The 19,655-nt window shown below is 42.4% G+C and overlaps 1 protein-coding gene across 19 annotated transcripts in view; it reads right to left on the reverse strand.

Annotated features, from left to right (window-relative positions):
- Positions 1-19,655, reverse strand: part of ANKS1B (ankyrin repeat and sterile alpha motif domain containing 1B) — a 1,131,483-nt gene that overhangs the window by 113,242 nt on the left and 998,586 nt on the right. The window lies entirely within an intron of this gene.

Below are 19,655 nucleotides of genomic sequence, written 5' to 3' on the forward strand. Positions count from 1 at the left end.
ATCTAAATAACGATACAAATGAACTTACAAAACAGCAATAGACTCACAGAGATGGAAAACAAATTTATGATTACCAAAGGGGAACGTGGGGGAGGGATAAATTAGGAATTTGGGATTAACAGATACATACTACTATATCTAAAGTAGATAAACAATAGAGTCCTACTGACAGGGGATTATATTCACTATCTTGTAATAACCTAAAATGGAAAAGAATCTAAAAAAGAATATATATATATGTATAACTGAATCACTTTGCTGTACACCTGAAACATTGTAAATCAACTATACTTCAGTTAAAAAACCACCTTATTGAGGTATGACTGACATACAAAACTCTGTACATATTTAATGGGTACAGCTCAACGAGTTTGGAGATAAGTATATGACTGTGAAACTGCCACCACTACCTATGCCCTAAACATACCCCTCACCTCCAAACGTTTCCTTCTGCCCTCTGGCAGTAAGTTCTAAGAGAACGTGTCTAGCTACCGTCACGTTCTTGGTGTGGGGAGAGGCAATGTCATTGAACGAATGAATGAAGGTGGCCGGGGTAAAGGCTTAAGAAGTATAAAATAAAGGTTTGGAGAGCTATTTATGGGGATCAGTAAACATGAAATGAATGAAGGCATGGCATGGCTTCTGATCTCAAGGTATTTGCAAGTGAGTTGGAGAAACATATGTAAGGCCATAATACATATTTTCAAAGCAGAGAGAGTTTAATGAATGGTTCATAAAATAATAAGAATACTCAAAGGGAAAAGTTTGTAGCTACATTTTATATAATACACTATGATGTACCCTGATTTTTCTCAGTGAGTTTTTCCCGCCTTACTGTCATAGCCTGCCTCTATGTGACATTAGTTGTACTTTTAGTTGTATTCGTGTTCCTAACAATGTTTGGTACACAGACAGATTCGGGTTCAGTGTACTCTCCACCTTCTCCCTGAAGCCCTCTCCCCACCCCCAGGGTCTTCAGGTCACAGTTTGGGACCTATTGCACTACGGTGCTCCCCAAAAGGAAATGGGGGTGATTAGAGAGGATTGCACTGAGAAGACAGCACTGGATCGTAGCTCTGGAAAAAAAAGCTCTTTGAATCAATGAGAAAGCATAGCTCAGAGCAGAAGAGAGAGTCTGGGACGTGCACAGCATGTTCAGAGGAAAAGCTGGCCAGCTGAATGGAGGAGAAGGTTCTTTCAACCGTGCTTTGAGAGGTGAGGCCGGAAGAATAGGTTGGGGTTAGACTCAGTGTCTTAATGCTTTGCTCGTGGATCTGACCCTTACTCCACGGGTGGTAAGGAGCCCCGGAACAGGGACAGGACGCTGCTCTCGCACTGCTGGTAACTGATGTCTGAACCTAGGCTCTCCGGCAGATCTAACTAAACACAGCCTCAGCTTCTCCCAGTGTTCCTTGAGGAAGCAAGTCTTGGGAGCCATCTGTTTCCCATGGGATGAGAGAGGAGCATATATTACCCAATTATATTAAAAAGACTTCCTGTTTCTCTTAGGGTTATTGTCTCTTTCTGGAACTTCAGGCAAGTGGGTAAATGCTTACTTTCATGGACTTTCTTTTTGCTAAAGAATGTTGTGTCTAGCTTGTTGTGATACATTTTGCCAGACATTTCAGCCCCATGAACTCATTTGGTTCCTGAGGAAAATAAGGGCTGAGTTCTAGAAGAGCTTTGGGGTCTAATGCCAGTACTTCTGACCCGACAAGTAAGAATAGACAGTTACGGGAGCTCAAGCTACCAAAAGCGACTTCAACAGAACATTCACATATGTGAGAGTATCAGAGCCCAAGTCTTCAAAGAGAAATATTTTGAAAATTCTCACTGGTTTCTGGCAAGAACAGCAAATCCTGATTTTTCAGTTCTTTATATAAAAAAAGCAAAGACTAACAATATAAAACCTGGGCATTAATCAACTATTTAATAATGCCAGCAAATGAATTGAGTTCTACTGCAATTCACTGTGGGGAGATTAAAGAAAACCTACAAGCTACAAATAAGCCATTATGAACTGTTTATAGCAGTTGAACACGTGAGCTGTGATTAATAATGAATCAAAAGTAAAGCTATGAATGACAACAAACAGGACTCATCAGAGTAAGAATTTGATTAGAAAAGTATAATTTGAATGTTGGTTCAATGTTTTCAGTGGTAACAATAGGGACAAGTTATCTTTTATGCAATGCGTTCTAGTTGATCAAATTAAAATTGATAATGTATGAGATGACATTTAGATCACTTCAGCCCAGGAGATATAAAAGTACAGGCTTATGTGGTCTTCTAAACAACTGACATTTATATATTCTGTTTTTCTTAAGATCAGTGTAAGCAAAATGGAAAAGGCTCCCTAATATTTTGGCTTTTTGGGAGAGAGACTTTTCAATCTTGCTTATATTTGCGTCAAAATGCTGACATCTTTATTTGTGACAGAAACATTTTCACATACATATTTTGGGCTCATGTTTTCTTTATTACACAGAAAATAATTCATTGCCCAGAGAAACAGAAGCCAAATTTAATTGATTTTATAAGCTGCAATAAGTACAGCTCTAGGAAACAAACGCAAATGGAATGAACAATTCTTACCATATGCTTCACGTAGGCTACTCACGTTTCTCCCTCATTCCAAAATGGCTTTAAAAACCTGTTCTGCTAATGTATGTATGCAATTTCTGCAGTCTCAAAGATTTAAAAACCTATGCGTTTTCACAGTCCTGAATATCCTAATACACACAGTTTTCACACCTGGATGCTGATGTTCTCTGAACAAAGGAATAGGAAAGGGACCACAAATTTCTCATTGTATGCTGAAGCTGTCCTGTGTCAGCTTTTCACACAAATGCCAAACACAGGGGCTCTGAATTTCAAGACAAGATGCCATGCTTTTACTTCAGTTAGTTTAACTCTTTGTTGTCTATCTCTGCTCCTTGGAGATACAAGCTTGCCTTGTGCTTACCGAATGAATACTAATGTCTTGATTAAACCTTGATAGAGAAGCACACTACAGCCCTCACTTAAAATATGCACAAAATTAGAAGGGGTTAAAAAAGATCAGGACTTTGTAGGCCCGTCAAAGGAAGAAGAGAGTCACAGTGTCAAAGGCGCATTGAAAGACTTCCTCAGACTGCTTTTCTGCTGAAGGCCCTAAAAATGAAAAGTGCCCTCATTTCTCCTTCACTGACATGAGTTGCTATTGTTGCTGTTTTCTGAGAGGTGAAGGGGCAACGGGACCAGAGTGGTTTAAGTCCATGAAAGGATTATTGACAGAACTGTAGCGATTTGAAAAGCTTCATAGTTCATCTGTCCCACCCCCACCTGGGTTAAGTGAGGCAGGAAGGACCCCGAATTTTTCCACTAGATTCTCTCATGGTAAAATCATGACAGATTCTCCTTCCAAATTTATGCTACTACTTCATGATTTCCAGCTCTCACTAGAGGTGTTGTTAATGGATCAGGCTCCGTATCTTGATTTTAACATTTCTCCTATCAATTTCCTGGGAGGACCTTTATGGAGCTTAATTTCTGATATAAAGAGAAAACAGATTTAGTGTCTTTGGGAAAACAAAAAGGGAGGAAGAGAAGGCACTGCTTATTTACTAGATCATCCTTATTGCTTGCTGCTCTAACGGTTCCATATGGCTCCGAAGACTTGACAGTGCCTTCTTGAGGAGAGAGAGAAGCCTTCACCAGCCTCATCAAATGACCAAAGAGCCACTGATGGTGAAGTTAATGTGATCAATTAATAATGTTTGAAAAAAAAAGTTTGTCCAGCTGTTGATCTCATCAGGAAAACAACAGAATAAGCATCTTAGAAAAGAGGTTAATGCATTTTGATTCTAAGACAACATGTACAAGTTCTCCACTAATTTCTAGTCTGAAGGTATGCATAAAGTATTAGAGCTGGCATGAACTCTGGCAATTACTAGAAGAAAAAGATTTTAAGGTTGTGGAAACAAACTCAGAGGGTGACGTGTTCAAGGTCACCCAGAGTTAATAGAAAAAACGGGAGTGAATCTTGGGGCTCCTGAGTTCTGCTATGCTGCTTTCCTACTGCAAATCACAGTTTTTGAGATTCACACTTTGAAAAAGAATGACATAAAGTAACACTGTCATTTTGGGGTTAGCTTTCTCCTCTAACAGATGATTTAAAAAAAATATCTTGACCTTCCTCTTTCCCCATGTTTAAAATGTTATTAATATTTTAAATCTCATTTTCCTTCTTTTTAAAATTCAGATAAATTTGCTGTATCAATTTCTAGAGGTTAAGAGTTTGTGTCAGTTCTCTTTCATTCTATATTGTTTTAGTCATCCCTCACTGTAATAAAATTTTATTGTGGTTATGCTGACATTGAAGTTTCCTTTTCTTGAAGAAAACTAATGACTTGACCTTGGCATAGTATAAGAGCACAGACTCTGGGGTCAGTCGGACTGAGCTCAGACCCTATCCTATCACTTCCCAGCAGTGTATCCATGGGAGAGCTACTTAACTTTCTCTGCGTTTCAGTTGTCTCATCTGTAAAATGGTAATAATAAGATTGGGTGAGAATCAAATGAGCTTATCAATGCAGAGTATGTAAACAGTGACTGGCACATAGTAAGTACTCAACATAGTTATTATTATTACTAGAAAAGAAAAATTGAGGGGCTTCCCTTGTGGCACAGTGGTTGAGAGTCCGCCTGCCAATGCAGGGGACACGGGTTCGAGCCCTGGTCCGGGAAGATCTCACATGCCGCAGAGCAGCTAAGCCCGTGTGCTACAACTACTGAGCTTGTGCTCTAGAGCCCGAATGCCACAACTACTGAGCCCGTGTGCCACAACTACTGAAGCCCACGCACCTAGAGCCCGTGCTCCGCAACAAGAGAAGCCACCGCAATGAGAAGCCCGCGCACCGAAACGAAGAGTAGCCCCCGCTTGCTGCAACTAGAGAAAGCCCGCACGCGGCAGTGAAGACCAAATGCAGCCAAAAATAAATAAATAAATAAATTTATAAAAAAAGAAAAATTGAAAAATAATTTTATGAGTAGTGGAAACTCAGCTTCACAACACACTATGAGAATATGAAATTTCATCATTAAATCTGAATAGATAATTTTTACACAAAATCCTTTGCTCAAATAATGTAACTCAGCAATGACTGACTTTCAGATATTGGGGAAATGTATTAATATGTATTAATATGAACAAGTTCGGCAGTCTGAAAATCTGTTTATTGAAAAACAATAGGCTTACTATGGAGAACAGTATGGAGGTTCCTTAAAAAACTAAAAATAGAGCTACCATATGATCCAGCAGTCCCACTCTCAGGCATATATTTGGAGAAAACCATAATTTGAAAAAATACATGCATCCCAATGTTCACTATTTACAACAGCCAAGACATGGAAGCAACCTAAATGCCCATCAACAGAGGAATGGATAAAGAAGATGTGGTACATATATACAATGGAATATTACTCAGCCATGAGAAAGAATGAAATAATGCCATTTGCAGCAACATGGATGGACTGAGAGATTGTCATACTGAGTGAAGTAAGTCAGACAGAGAAAGACAAATACCATATGATATCACCTATATGTGGAATCTAATAAAAGGGTACAGATGAACTTATCTACAAAACAGGAATAGAGTTACAGATGTAGAAAACAAACTTATGGTTACCAGGGGATAAGGCGGGGAGGGAGAGATTGGGATTGACATATACACACTATTATATATAAAATAGATAATAAGGACCTACTGTATAGCACAGGGAACTCTACTCAGTACTCTGTAATGGCCTATATGGGAATGACTCTAAAAAAGAGTGGATATATGTATACGTATAACTGATTCCCCTTGCTGTACACTGGAAACTAATACAACATTGTAAATCAACTATACTCCAATAAAAATTAAAAAAAAAAAAAGAATAGGCTTAAACTCTCAAGCGTGAATCAAGATGCCCACCCCCTTCTCTCTGTTTCTGTCTCCCCAAAAAACTGTTCAGGAAAACCTTGCTTTACATATTATACATATTAACACACATTCAAGACTCAGAGTTCTGAAATGCGATGTGCAACATGAGCATTTTGATAGAAGTATGTCCCCACAGATTTTTTTTGGCCCTAGTACAAAATAACAGATCTCCACCGCAGAGTTTCACAATTTAATGATCCAGTATAGTCCCTATGTGAAAACCGACAGATCATGAAACATAACCTCCAACACACTTGCAGTGGACCACACGGTCTAAAGCCCATCCATGTCATTGGGGGTTTTCACCAACTGTGAGGTCCTTGACTTATCTGTGACCGGAGACCCTCATCACAAAGATATAAAGGCAGGCTTTTCCAGCTACTTTTAGGGATACAAGCAATTCCAGTCTTGTCCTGCATAATAAGGTTTGTAGGTTCTGTAAGTGGAGTTCACCCCCTCAACGGATTAGTAAATGTTTATTAACGATAATAACTAATAATATAGAGGTTCTGACCTCTCTCACCTAAGAAGAACAAAACAGCAGGGTTCTCCTGCAGCTCTGTGTGACCCCAGCCTCTGTGACCTCTGCTGCTAACAGCCTCTCCACAGGCAATGGACAGGAGACACCAGCTATGCAAATTAGAGCACTGATGTTCTATCGGCTGCAAAACCCAAATGGCCCTGAGTATGAGCCAAGCGAGGCATTTCTATGTCCCGTGCCCGGTTAAGGTGGGGACCCTGATTAGTCAGGTTATGGCAATAAATTTTTAATTCCCTTACAGGGCACATGAAAATTATTAGTTACTCTCCCTTTTCTAAAGGAGGGATTGAATAACGTATGTTGGTTGTATAGGTTCAATACTAGGGGAAAGAGAGGAAGAGGGCATTCTTATATATAAATAAAACTTGTTACTTTTCATGTCAACTTGATTGACAGATGTTGTTTTCTCATGTCATCTACGGACCATTGAGACCTAACCAGAATAGAAATAAACTGGAATATTAGTTATTGAGGAACAGAATGCTAAAGATGTGACTGGAGAAATTCTGCGGGTAGGGAAATAGTGTACAAATATTAGTGAATTCTTTTTCCATGGTCATCTTGATAGAAAGTTAATTGTAATGTAAATGATACAAAAGGGTTGGATAAATATCTTTCAACATTTTGCATTACTTACACAGGCATGCACTGCACCGGATTTATCTTAAACATAAAAGTATGTTCATGTTCTTGGAGGTGGCCTGGATGCACGACTTCAGTGCTTTTCACCTCAGTAGCCATAGGAGCCACTGTCTTCCTCCAGACTCTATGTTGCTCCAAGGAAGGAGCTATCTTATCCTTACTGTTTCCCCAATCAGACCTGGCCCATAGCAGGTGCCTGGTTAATTTTCAGTGTCAGCTCTGCTAGATTTCTTCTCTTCTTTCCCAAAGATAACCAGAACATTCAAGGAAGTCTGTTTTTCGTGTATTTGCTTTTTCCAAGGGACAATCACTCATGCCATCAGTATTTAAAATATTTTGAAAAACACCTTGTCCACACAGCCAAAAATTAATATCCGAACGCTCTGTGCTCCTTTAAAACCACTAGAGGTTTTTTCGTGTGTCTCTGCAATATGCACCATCCATGGATCCTTCCACCTCCAGACAGCTGGAGTCCTAGTTAGCACCCAGATATGTGGTCAAACATGACTCAGGATGTTTCTGTGAGGGTGTTATTGGAAGAGATCAACATCAGTGGACTTTGAGTAAAGCAGATGACCTTCCATAATGCAGGTGGGGTTCAGCTGATCAACGGAAGGCCTGAATAGAACAAAACACTGACCTCCCCCGAGGAAGAGGGAATCCTGCCAGCAGATGGCCTGAGACCGGACTGCTGCATCGGCTCTTCCACGGGTTGCCAGCCTGAAGGCATGAGCACTCCAACTGTAGATTTTGGACTTGTCAGCTTCCATAATCATGTGAGCCAATTCCTTAACATAAATCTGTCTGTATTTACATTCTACTGGCTTAGTTTCTCTGGAGAACACTGACTAATACAGTGCCTGATAAAAATCTCTTGACTGATGACTGAAAAATGATTGGCTGCTTCCTTCTATCCTCCCAACCGTCACCTGGACTCTCAGTACCCGAGCTGTTAGACCTCATCCAGGCCTCCATCCCTTCACTTCCTCCTTTATTTCCCTGCCATTTATCCCGTTCATGATTCACCTTCCTTCCTCAGCCAGGATAAACCCCAGGATGCTGCTTATACCTGCAGCTTACTTCCCCTGTCTTTCCTCTGCTCAGGCCTTCCAAGTCTTCAGCCTCTAATCAAATCAAGCATCTTCTCCGCTCCCATAGAGCTGCCTTCTGCGGGAGAAAAGTCCCACCACCAGCCACTACATATTCATGATGGCTAATGGCTAACTGTGGTTCTTAGTCAGCTCCGCCCGAGTCCTTACCCTAAACCTTCTGTGCTCTTCCTCAGGTCCTCTTCCATTTCTATCTTGGGATGCTTGATCGGACCACTTGGCAAATGCTTCAAGTGGGACTCACCGCCTTCCCTATTCCCTGTTCCTCTTCTCTTTTCCCCATTTTGAGGAGTTCTTTATCTACTCTCCTCATTCATCTGTCCAAACCAGAAGAGAACTAGGCATCACCTATGCCTCTTCTTTCATCTTTGATCCCAATATCCATCCGATTATGCATTCAACAAATGTTACTTAGTTGAGTGGCTACTATGCACCTGGCATTGTTCTAGAGCTTGGGATATAAGAGTGAACAAACAAAACCAAACCACTCCTGCCCTCAAGAAGCTTATATTCTGGCAGGGGAGAAAGATCGTAAACAATGAACATAAAAAAAATAAATTTACAGAGGATATTAGGAGGTGAATAAATGACACAGGGAAAGACAGGGTGATGGGAATTCAGGTACGTTGTGGGGGAGGTAGGGTGCAGTTTTAAACAGTGTGATCACAGCAGGCTTCGATGAGAGGGTGGTATTGGAGCCAAGACTTGAGGAAATTAGGAGAGAACCATACAGTTATCTGGGTGCAAATCACGTCAGGCTGAGATAACAGCTAGCGTACAGGTCCAAAGCAGAAATGTCCCTGGCACGTTTAAGGAGCAGCAAAGAGGCCAGTGTGGCTTGAGCAGAGCCGCCACGCTCCTTCCTTTGTAGCACTCAGATGAGCCCCGATCTGTCCATCTCACTATTACCTCAATCCAGGCCCTGATCCTTTCTCAGCTCCACTAATATGCTGATTTTCCAGGTGGTTTTCTCATGTCCAGTCTTGTCCCACCCCCATCTGTTTCCTACACAGCACTGTAGCTAAGAGGAGCTTAGAATTGGCCCATGGAGCCCCACTGCCTGTGAGGTGATGTGTGCGGTCCTCAAGCAGGGTTTAGGGACCCTCCCACACCTGGCTCCAGCCCACCGCTCCCCTGTCATCTCTTGCCACATCTCACCCATCCTTGGTGCTCAGCCACATGGCCCTGCATGAGATTCTCTGAACACGATGCATTCTCTCTGGTGCCTGTGCCTCTGTGAGCACTGCTGCCTCTGCCTGAAACACCTTCCCCAACCCTCCTTCATCCCTTCCTGAACCTTCCTCATGCTAAGAAGCATGGTCTGGTCAGCTCAGTCTCATCTCCCCTTTCTCCTTACAATGCTGCTTTCTGTAGAAAGTTTCTCCTGACCTTCCTCTCTCTGGTTTAGGTACCCCTTCACCATGCTTCCAGGAGAACTGTTGCGTATCTCCTGCAGCAAATTCACACTGTATCTCCACAGTTTCTTCTTCTCTTGGTCTCTCAGCTAGGTTTTAAGTAAGGGTGGGGATTGTGCTTTTTTTAATGTCCCAGCACTTAGCACCTGGCTTGACACATAGGAGGTGCTACATCAGTGTTTGTTGAATGAATGAATAAATGAATAATCCCCACACAGAAAGTTGAGGATTATATAGGTGGATAAGATAGGGAAAAAAATAAATGTAGAAACTGCATATAACCTCCTCTGAAAAGGAATTTCTTACAGAAGCAGAATCTGTAACCACAGGCAGCCATCTAGAGGAGCAGAGGAATAATTTGTGCTGCTTTCGTCACTATGGGTTAGGATGAGTTTTCAGGTCAACTGGATTACCCGGACCCATTACAATAAGCCTCATCTTGAGCACAGACGTTTCTAGCACCTGATCGCTTTTGTACTCTTCAGTACACACAGGGTGAGGCTATCCTCAAACAAAACAGTCTCTTTGGCTTCACAGACGAGAAGAATGTAATCCATTTCCTGCACGTGACAACAAAAGAGAATCTAAAACAGCATAAAAATGCAATGGTAATATCATACAGACAGGAAAGAGCTGAATCCAAAAAAATGAAATATGACCAAATGCAATCAGCAGCTAACAGTAGGCAAAAGGCAGCTGCCGTCTTCATCCCTTTCATAAACTTCTTAAAGCAAATTACATCTTCTGGAATGTAAGTCGGTCTCCTTTCTGGATGTGACTTCTGAAGGCTTCCGCCGTTTACGGAAGGTAAAGCATTCTCTGCATTCCCCCTCCCCCCACCCGCAGTTAGAAGCGGCCTCGGAATCCCACCCAGGCGGTCTCTTCAGAAGAGCCCACCTCTTTTAGCAGAGCGCCTTCCCCGAACACCTCAATCTGACAGTCCTCTCCTTTCGCCTCCTATCAAACCATCAGTGGTTTGATAGGAGACAAAAGGCATTCTGTGTTGACTGATTAATAAACATGTTGTAGCGGCTCTGGGCGCTCCAAGTCTAGAGGGAAACAGGTCTAGACTCAGATAAATAAAGCCACAACTCATGGCAGAGCACACCCTGGGCCTGAGGAGGCTGGAGGAGAGCCACCAAGTGTGGGCTGCACAGGGAACGGGAACACTGGTGTTAGGAGTGGGCTGCTTGGAGCGTCCCCGGAGCGGCTTGCCTCGTGTTACAGGCTAGGAATCCAGCTGTCTGGAGGTGGAAGGATCCATGGATGGTGCATATTGCAGAGACACGGTTTCAAAATCTTTTGCAGGATGCACATGTTAGGAAAGAAGCCCTCAAAACAACAACAACAACAACAAAAACCCTCTAATGGCTTTAAATGAGTACAGAGCATTCAGGTATTAAACTCTGGCCATGTAGACAAGGGGTTTCCCAAATTATCTCAAATACTGATGGCATGATTGACTGACTCTTGGGAAAACATACCAAATACAAGAAACACAGCCTTCCCTGAATGTGCTGGGTAGCTCTAGGAAGGAAGAGAAGCCCCCAAATAGAGTTGAAATCACCAAAAGCAGATCTACAAAATGGGGTGATGTAGCTAACACACTTCGCATGAGACCTGGCCCTGTGTGAGAAATGCTTGACAAATGAGGGTGATTATTATTACGATTTACGACTAGCTGTCCAATAGCCTACCAGCTGAGCACTGGGATGGGAAAAGCCTCTGTGCCTGAACAAAGGCAGGGATGGGGAACTTGGTGCCATAGAACTAACCTTTACTCAATACCTTGTCCGTTTTAGGCACTCTGCTAGCTGCTTCATGTGCTGTTCTCATTTGATCTTCTAAACTGTCCTTTCAGAGACATGCTGTATACCCCTTTTTTATAAGAAGGCTCTGGAGATGTTAAGCGCGTCCAAGAGCACAAAGATAACTGGTGGAGAGTGAAGATATGCATGCAGGTGCCCGACTCCAAATTCCATCAGGAGCCCCACTGCTGAGTCCCAGACTGCTCTGTTCTCTTGCACAGCAAACCTCGCATCTGCCTCTTCTCTTGTGGATGTCCAAAAGACAGGCAGTAAGCTCCACGAGGACAGGAACTTTTATGCTTTTCTTCATCGTTAGTTACACCCTCAGTGCCATCCACAGTGAGGCCATGCTTGGTGCTCAGTAAATACTTGCTGAGAAATGAGCAGACTCTGGGTCTGGGGAGGAGTGTTCTGTCCCCAGCACCACTTTCCATCCATATGAGAGTGAGCTTTTCGCTTAGGAGGGCAGGGCCTGAGCCCAAGCATTCCTGCGGATAAGGAAGTTTTTGACTGGGGAGTTTAAGGACTCCTTAGTCAGGATGAGACTTGGGTCAACCCAGATAAAAAAGGAGCTGGGAGACCCGGGATAGAGTTACATCTGGAAGATACGCCTGGGGGCCTGTCTTTTACTATTTAATTCCCAGTCCTGATGAAAATTAAAATACCTAAAGTCCTGGAGCTCTAGAGGTTCCCAGAATTGTGACAACCATCTTTAATTGGTTTAGCAACCAACAATCTAATTAAAGTTTTGCAATATTCTGATTTTGCGCTACAAATAGCACAAAATAGTATACACACGCATATATATTTGCCAACCCTTGTCTTATGTGGGAAATCGAATTTTAAAACAAAAAGAAACCATGTCCATCACTACTTTTCTAATAATTTGGTTATTCAACCACTCATTGTCATTTAACTCCTTTGAGCCTCAGTTCTTTCCGTAAAATGGGTATAATAAAACCTTCTGCTTCATGTGATGAGTGCATGATGGAATACGCTAAAATGCCCCGAAAACCAGAAAATAGTCTCGTCAACGGCAGGGCTTTGTCTATCTTTTTCACTCTGGCTGTAGAAGCTAAGAGGGAGGCCCTGGGCCCCTGCCCTGGCTTGGCCACCTGCTGGCTGTGTTCTCAAGTGAGTTTAGGAGAGCCTGTGCCTCAGTTTCTTTATCTGTAACAGGAGGGTAATCATGTACCCAGCTCCTAGAATTGTTAGAGAGATTCAAGATAATGTACCCAAAGAAGGTAGAAGAGGCCCAACACATGAGAAATGTTAAAAAAAAAAAAGTTAACTGTGATTATTACTCTGCTTTCACGATCAGCACACAAATGTCGATTCTGGCCAGTTACACGCTTCATGAGCACTGGAAGGGTCTGTTCACAGCTGTCCCCAGTACTGGGCGGGGTGAGGGGTATGCAGACTCAGGCCCACCCGCAATCCAGTAAAGGTGGTCATTTTGCCAGACAGAGAGGAACCAGACAGAAGAACTTTTTGGGGTATGTGCTCTTTATTTCCTTTTCCTCCCTCCCTCTGTCCTTCCTGTTACGTTTTCTTCTCTATTTAAATAAGCCGCAGAATTCAGGGCTGCCTAGGAGGAGATGCTAGGGCAGCTGGGAGTCCAGCTGGGAGCTGATGAGGAACAGGCTAAACCCCTGCTATTCCACCCCATCCACTCAATCTTCCCCAATTAACTGGAAGTGAGGCGGCGATCTCCTAACGAGGTTCCACTTTCTGCTCCTAACAAAGCTTGTATAACAAATGCAAACACTTGGCTGTCAGCACCCAATGGCCTGCATATCCATCACATCCTTCTGCACCTGTGTCAGCACGAGGAGGCAGGACCAGGACCACAACCTCCTGTGTGCTACGCTCTATGCTGTGCCGGCTCCAGTGGTGCTTACAAAATGCTTCTGCATGACAGTGACGAGACTGGTCCCTCCCAGGGGATTTTATAAGAGGAGAATCCAGTCTGGGCTCGCCTGTGTCATTCCTCTGATTATTCAGACCTGGGATAGGGGCAAGAAAGGTGTCACCATTTCACTTCTTCCTTTCTCAGTGAATCAAAATTTCCTCCTACCTCTTTGAACCGGGCCCAGGTCTTTTTCCCTTTCGAAAATTTGCCTCAAAGACATCTTTTTCATTTTACCTGAGGAATGACTTTAATGGTCTAATTTCTGACTGCTTCCTCATGTAATATAAGCGACCTGTGAGGTTTCTTACACCTTTTGAATTCCCAATTTTTTTCTAAATCAGTTCCCTCCTGGCAAGGCATTATTACTTTTTGCCCATTATAAATACTATCATCCACGATTCTCTTCCATTAGAAAACATAACATATTCATATTTAAAAATAAGCTCTGGTATTTAAAATCTAAGTACTGTCTTGCATATTACTTCAGTAACAATTTCTACACTGGAAAAATGCACAAGAATATAAAATATGAAATAGGTTTTATGGATGTGGATATAATCATCCACATTTGCCCAATGAAGAACAAACGCTCAGGAAAATTAAATGCCTTGCACAAGTCATGAAGGCGTGTGGCGCCCAGCTGAAAGCAGAACTGACATCACCTGATCGTTACACCACTTTTCCTGTCAGACCACCAAAGGAAAACTAGAAAAATTATGAACGTCTACTAATGCAAAGACCTTTCAAACTTTCATATTTAACAATATATATATTTTTTTCCATAAAGGAGAGCCAAGAAGCAGTTACACTCTTTGCGGAGCTGTTTTTAAAAAACTATATTCTTATCTATATTGAAATTCTGTACAGTGATCCATCCAAATCAAGGTAAATGAATTTACCTCTGCAGTGGGAACAAATTACTGGAAATTAAGCAATGTGACGCTGAATCATTTTATCGGTGCTACTGAATATGATGTGGCTTCCACTGCAGTGCTGAAAGGGCTCACATACGGTCACGTGTCCTGGGCCTTCAGGGACATAGTACTTAATGAGGTAGGACTTCTGTAATATTTTAAATCTAAACAGAGCCACATGGGAAATCCAGGACATAGATGGTAACATTCAGTATAAACTTAAAACATTCAAATAGCTTTGCTCAGCAGACAACAGTTCATCATATACCCTTGTAGTTACGTCAAGTGACTCGGAAGTTCAGTTACGCCATTAGTTCAAACACTACCAAAGACTAAATCCAAACTCTTATGGGCTGAATCGTGTCTCCCCACCACAATTCCTGTGTTGAAGCCCTAACCCCCAGTACCTCTGAATGAGACTGAATTTGGAGACAGGGCCTTTAAAGAGGTAACTGGGTTAAAATGAGGTTGCTAGGATGAGTGCTAACCCAATAAGACTGATGTCCTTATAAGAAGAGAAGATGAGGACACAGACATCACAGAGAGATGATCACGTGAGGACACAGTGAGAAGATGCGTATCTGCAAGGCAAAGGGGGAGGGCTTAGAAGAAACTAAACTTGGTGACACCTTAATCCTGTTCTTGAGCTTCCAGAACTGTGAGAAAATAAATTTGTTGTTTAAGCCAACCAGTCTGTGGTATTTTGTATGGCAACTTAACAAAACTAATACACAAATCTAATACTTATTTTTCTCTCTCCAGTCTCTGTGCCTGTTTTTCCCACAGACTTTTAGTTTCTCCTTGATCTGCCAATAATACAAAGACGGACAGATGTGGACGGACGAATCAGGATAAGTTGAGAGTACCGTCTTGTAAGAATACATCTTCCTATGAAATGCCATTTCCCCCTTGTCTGCCTAGAAAACTCATCCCGATTCCCCCAGATCTATGGTTAGATTCTTCTTCTTTAGAGCTTTCATCTCCTCAGAGGGGCGCCCCTGCTACACTTGTAACTCCACCTCTGTCATAGCGCCTATCACACCATGTTAGAATCGTTTCCACTGCTGCTGCCTCCTTCGAGATCCTGTGAGCGCTTGCAAAGGAGAGACTCGTCTTTGTAGCTCAGTGTTTGAAAACTAGAAGGTACTCATCAAATGTTGGTTGAATGAATGAACAAATGAATGAATAAATGAAAAAACAAGGTCTCCACTCCTCCTGGAATAAGCCTAGAGTAATTAATATCCAATACAGTTTGAAGAACAGTTGTGTGTGTTCATTGAGGGAAGAAAAGTATTAAGTTATACGAAGCTAAAAAAAACATAGTAAACTCTACAGGCAGAAAGTGCCTGTTGATGAGTTTAAGAACAGTGAAGAAAGTAATTGCGGATGAGAAGTTGAAAAAAGTGGAAGCAGAGAGCTTGGGACAGAACAACATAACCCAAAAGGGCTACACCTGGGTGTAGACTTGTTTAGACAAATGCTCACTTGAGGGAAGGAATCTCAGGGCCCGTTGTTCTGAACCAGGCCCTCGAGCATCCAGCCTGAAAACAATGCCCTCATTATGAAGTTCAAGAAGCACAGATTCAAAGAATACTCCATGTGCAGTTGAAAAAAGACAGTCATAGCGCTGGAGGTAAAAATCACCTTACCCATAAACAGAACCATGAGAGAATGGGGAACAAGGAGATAAAAATGAACTGTGTGTGTTTTCTTCTAAAGGGCAGCAGAAGCAGATGAGCGAATGTTAATGGATCATGCAAGGGGGAAAGGAGGTTACAAATCACAGAACTCAGGAATGGGGCAGAGACCCAACAGGTGGTAAGAAGGAGACGATGCAGTCAGTCAGGGTGACTGGGGAGTAGTGTGAGAAGGTGGCTTCAGATAACAGGCAGCAGGGACTCAGCCTCTGCCCGCCTCTCCTCACTTTTACCACCATCCCCTATCAGTAATGAACCTGGTTAATATAAGATACACAGAATCGACAGGAATCCACATATTTAGGCACCACAAAATGAGGCTAAAGGAAAAGAGAGCCCGATTTTCAAACGATGAAAGTGACCCTGGAAATTGTAATTTGGCAAGTTTGCAATATTGTGAGAGTAATAAAAAATCTGTTAACATCTAGAGGGAATAAACCAAAAGTAATAAGAAGGTGAGCTTTAGGAAGGAAAAAAGAAAAAGGCACGCCAAAAGCACGATTGCTTTTCTGATGGAATTACAAGATTATTAGTTTAAGGGAGTGGAGCAGATGTGATATATTTGAATTTTATTAGAGCATTTGGAAGAACATCTCATACAACTTCCTACATAAAACGAAGTAACTTTGGCTTGAACCAGGACTGAGGAGATAATAAATGAGGGGAACAATACAGTGCAATCAATCTCATTGGGAGGAAGGTGTTTAAGAGGTGGCACAATGGTCCCTGCTGTGTAGGGTGGACAGAATATTCTTTTTAATGATCTGTGCAAAAGGAAGGATGAGAGTTGCAGACAGGAAACATGGAGATTTAATGGACAAAGGGATGAGAAACACCGTTAAAATGATCTGAATATAGAGAAAAATGAGAGCTAACAAATATATTTATATATTTAGAAAAGTAAATACAGTTGGAAACATATTTGTAAAAATGCACACATAAAAGAAGAAACCAGAAATTAATAACACTGAAAATTACCTAGAAGCTCTTTGCTGTAAATGTGAACTGCAACACAGATTGAAAGTAGAGATTTTAATGACTTATACCATGTCATAATGAAGACATATTATGTACTCACCCCAAAATAATTTTTTAGGTGCCAAAGGGCTGATTTTTACTCATCTTTGGATTTTACCATTATGAATTTGAACCCTCAAGTTTAGCAATAAAACTACTAAAACAGTTGAACTATTTCTGGAGCAGGGACAACTCGTCCAGTCTCTCTCTGAGATGCTCTCTTGCTTTTTATCTGGTCCCCGATGAGGCCCAGCTCGCCTGCAACTATTTCTGGATAAATGAACCTTCTCCAGCGCAGTCGTGACCGATTCTAAAAGGATCCTGAGCACCCCTGTGAAGGTTTGCTGCTGCTGCTTTCAGGAATCTCTTTTCAAAGTTTCAAAAAAAACCCTTAACCAAACAGAGCAGGTTCTGAAAAATAATGATTGTGTCCTGGACTTGTCCACTCTTAAGTTCACATATTTGTTAGAAGGTAAGTGAGAAGTTTGGAAGCCACCATGCCTGGCGTGAACCTTGGCTCAACTGCTGCTGGCCGGTGACCTTGAGTAAGTTACGTAACATTTCAGCGCCTTGGTTTCCTCACTTAACAAGGGCCTAACGCTAGTATCCAGTCCACAGGTGAAATGATTAAATGAACTGATGCTATGTAACGCACATAGTGAGCCCCCTGTAAATGTTAGCCATTCCCAGCTAGACTCGCAGTGAGCAGACAACACATTTAAAAGAGATGAATTTCAGAGAAAAACATGATATTTGGCTCTGGATGCTCATCGATGACTATTTGCTGAAAACCAAAAACTGAATTCTGTTTTGTTAGCATTACATAATCTAATGACGTATCTTCAAAGCAGACAATGTGGTCTAGAAGCAAGAAACAGGCAAGGATTCTTATGCTACTCTGCATGCTAGCTGTGTGATCTTGTGCATGACTGATGTGTATCTACAAAATGAGGAAACTGACACTTGTCTAACCTTCCTCGCAGGTTTTGAAGGAAAAATGATATAAAAGAGGTGGAAACAATTTTCAGGGCTTATAAAAGAAGTGTTTTTTGGACAAGAATATAAAAATGAATCAAGGAGGAGAAGGCATATTAAGGGTAATAGGATTCCAGTGTGACATTCAAATCCAGCCAGTAATGTAACTATCACAACAGTGTCAGCCACTGAAAAACCGTACCATCCGTGGACTACGGACCACCCTTCTTCATCCTCAGTTTGGCCCTCTTATTCCTCTCCACATCCACTGAACCTCCAGCCTCTGGCAATTCTGCTTCCTTGCCTCTCTTTTAGACCCATGTTTACCTCTACGTTCCGTAGATGCTAACTTGGCTACAGCGCTCATTATTTTTTTACCAGCATCACTCTCAGAGCTCAGTAACAGAGGGAAACAGAGATAGTTTCCTGGTCTCCATCTTGTCCTCCAATCTGCTCTCTCTGCTCTCAGAACAATCTTTCTGCAAAGCTGAACGTGTTAATTCTCCCTGTTTAAAACCCTTCGGGTGGCACTGTGTACAGCCCTGGAGGGTCTGGTCCCCTCTGACCTTTTAGCTCCTTCTCTTATCACACTCTGGCCTGACACACTTCAGTTCTCAGCAGCTCTTCAGTCTGTTTGCCTGGCACCTGGACATCCCTGTCCACCTTTATCTGCTTCCTCCTTCAGGAGATGCAGATGCCATCTCCTGCAGGAAGCCTTCCTGGTCTTTCTCCCCTCCTCTCCGTTCCTTTAGTTTCTCTACTATGGCATTTATTGTACTCTACTGGAATTGTTTACATGTTTGCAAATAAATAGTGGGAGGCAGGAGCTGTCTCATTCCTCTGTGGTCCCAGCCTGGGACACATAGCAGGCCCTCAGGTATATGCTGAGTGAGTGGACCCAGATCATCAACATACTCAGGGGCTGCACCCAACATCAAGACAAGTCTGGGCTTGTGATCCAAAGCTCATTGGTTTTGTGAGCAGCATACAGGAGGTAGGAATGGCCCACAAAAGAACCACAGGGATGACGCAACCTAAACGTTGCTATAACAAGGTAGGGGATAACTGCTGTAGGCACCCGTTGGCCTGTGGCCCTTAAATTCAGCCTTCCTCAGCTCATCCGGCCTGGAAAGTGTTACAGTTTAGATCAAGCCTTGCAGAAACTGTAATAAAAACTGAAGGAGGGGTTGGTCTTTAAATACAAACAACAGAGGATGAGGAATGCAGATTGCACTAAAGTGACTCTTCCCAACTACAAGCATGATCACATCACACCTCTGCTTCACACCTTCCCATCATAGGAAGGCTGAAGTCTAACAGCCTCCTTTCTCTCCTCTTCCTCATACCCACCCACACTACATTGCTAGTGGCACCACATGGTGTACTCCTCTGTGCCTTTGCACATGCTATTTTCTCTGCCTACAGTGCCTTCTTCCCTCATCCTCTTCTCAGGTTTTCCTGGTGAACTCCTGATCATCTTTAAAGTCTCATCTCAACTGTCACCTCCTCTGAGAAGTCTTCTATGAACTCTAGGTAGAGCTGAAATGCCTCCTTGGTGCCTCCAATACACCTTGTAATCTACCATGTAATTGAATAGATTGTCTGTTTACATGCTGTTCCCTCCCCACATGGCAGGACTTACACATTTTTGTATTCTGG

The sequence above is a fragment of the Balaenoptera borealis genome (assembly GCF_965194805.1).
Source record: "Balaenoptera borealis genome assembly, chromosome: 13".
Taxonomy (NCBI): domain Eukaryota; kingdom Metazoa; phylum Chordata; class Mammalia; order Artiodactyla; family Balaenopteridae; genus Balaenoptera; species Balaenoptera borealis.